The 2,275-nt window shown below is 43.2% G+C and overlaps 1 pseudogene; it reads right to left on the bottom strand.

Annotated features, from left to right (window-relative positions):
- Nucleotides 1–1,176: 1,176 nt before the first annotated feature.
- LOC110019712 lies at nt 1,177–2,275 on the bottom strand (annotated as a pseudogene).

Genomic DNA, 2,275 nt, shown 5'->3' with positions numbered 1-2,275 from the left:
GTATATATATATATATATATATATATATATATATAGTTATTTTTAGCATTTGATGTTTTTTAATATTTATAAAATCAATGTAATTGTAACGTAAGAAGGAAGGCATTCACGGTTGTATAAATAAATTATATATAAACATCTGAATAATAATAGTTTATTTTAATATTTTAATACTTAAATATACAAATTTTGCAATAAATAAATAATTTGATAAATTTATATTCTATGTGAATTTTAGTTTTTCTATAAGAATTGCATTATTGATTACATATAAATATTTTATATTTTATTACGATGATAATGTATATACCAAAAATACCAGCACGAATCTCAAAAAGAAATCAAGAGAAATGAGTCTCCTTTCGAGGTAAGCAATCAACCGACAATTTAAGGCCGAGCATGAAGCCGTGTCTCCGAACCTAGGATAGGTTCAAGCTACGAAGATGGCTCCCTCGACGAAAGTGAGACGTGAATCATCCCGACAGGGAGTCTGGTCGGATACCCTATATGGGCTGCGACAAAATCCGCTCAAGACCTTACAAGTTTGGGAGATTCCGCTGAGGCGACAAACCAACCAGACATGCAAGACACGAGTCTAATTGACCATGAAAAAATATACATAGCGAGATCGTCATATGACCTAAAAAATCGAAGTTGTATTGTAAAAATTTTGTTCGCAATGTCTTGATGAAAGATCCTGCAGATTAGAAGGAGTACACAAACCAAATTAGCCGTTGGTTCGCCAAGTCAATCCTACAGATCAGCTTGACAGCTAGTGTAAGGAGCCCGACACATCGACGAGCCAGATTGGAAGACCACTATAGCGAGTCACTTCAATGAGAGTCCCGTCCCACTTATACACATGTAAATATGAAAGTTTAAATGTTAGATATACGCAAATGACCCGGCTTGTTAATCTTATAATTTGCATCAAAATTACAAATATGAAAGTTTAAATGTTAGATATACGCAAATGGTTATAATTTGCATCAAAATTAGTGCGGACTAAATCATTGCAGATATCAGGCCCACCCACCGGGCCCAAACTCTCACATCTCACGCTTTACACGAGTTAATCTAAAAAATAAAATTTTTAATTATTGAGGACGCATTTGTAAAATAAGACTAAATCATTAGTGACAATAAATAGATACTTTAAGCAAATTGGAAAAGTCGTAATAATTTTATTTTTGCACTCAAAAATCTTGAAATTACATACATATCCCTATCATATTACCTCGCCCCAACGAGTTTATTACAGATAAAACCCGAGAATCCATGGCGCTCTATTCAGCACATGAAACAAGCAAATCTAATGTAAATTCATCAAATTCCCGAATCAGAAGTAGCCGTTTTTTCTCGAATCACTCCCGAATCCAAAATTGAAGTTATCAAGATCAGAAATTGATTGCAGAAAGTGAAATTTTTTAGTTGATCTTGCAGAGCTCTGTTCATGGCTGAGGTGGATTCAGTTCAGAGTTGAGAAGCCGTAACAATGTTGAAATTCTCACACTTTCTTCTTCTTCGCCATTGCTGTTTAATCGTTCGGTGGGAGAAGAAGAATATGAAGAAGAAAGGAGGAGAGAGTGGGAGTGAGGGAGAACTTGACAGATCGGAGCTAGCTAGGCGGAAAAAGAGCAGGAAAAACTTAGCTATGTCGACAAACCCTAACATACCGACTTCCAGAAATCGAGGGTGAAAAATCAGCGATGCTCGTCCTCTCTCCTCCCGGCGGCCGCCGCCTGCCGGCGGCGCCTGCCGCAGGCGAACCTGACAAAGAGGCGAGCAGGTTGAGGTGACCCTGCGCGATGGGAAGGTAGTTCCCAACCCTAGCCGCCGATGCTTCCCCCACCGACTGCACGGCGGCTGTGAACCTCCCGGAGTACGCCGGCTGGGGCATCACGATCTCCGGCGCCGCGAAGCTCCATACCTGGCCGAAATCCGACCGCGCCGGTACGGCCCAGAACCCGCTTGCAGGACCCAAAGTCTGGGCCATGGCGGCGATTCCTGCACCGCTGCACCCGCTATCTTTCCCGGCGTCGGAATCCTCGTCGGAGCGGATGCGTTTCCCGAGGATGAATGGCGCAGGGGCGAGGGGTTGGGGGAGAAGATGGTTCCCGGAAAAGGAAGAGGCGGCGGTGACGGAGGAGGCGCCGGATTTGTGCTCGATCGAAGCGGTGGCGGAGGAGCGGAGAGAAGTGGAGGCGGTGGTGAAGGAGGCCGGAGTGGTTCCAGTTCCGGTGGGGGCGATGATGGAAGGGTCGGGCAGAGCGGG

This window comes from Phalaenopsis equestris, unplaced genomic scaffold (genome assembly GCF_001263595.1).
Source record: "Phalaenopsis equestris unplaced genomic scaffold, ASM126359v1 Scaffold000002, whole genome shotgun sequence".
Lineage (NCBI taxonomy): Eukaryota > Viridiplantae > Streptophyta > Magnoliopsida > Asparagales > Orchidaceae > Phalaenopsis > Phalaenopsis equestris.
The sequence above is the reverse complement of the archived record's forward strand: the minus strand, read 5'-3'. Positions and strand labels throughout refer to the sequence as shown.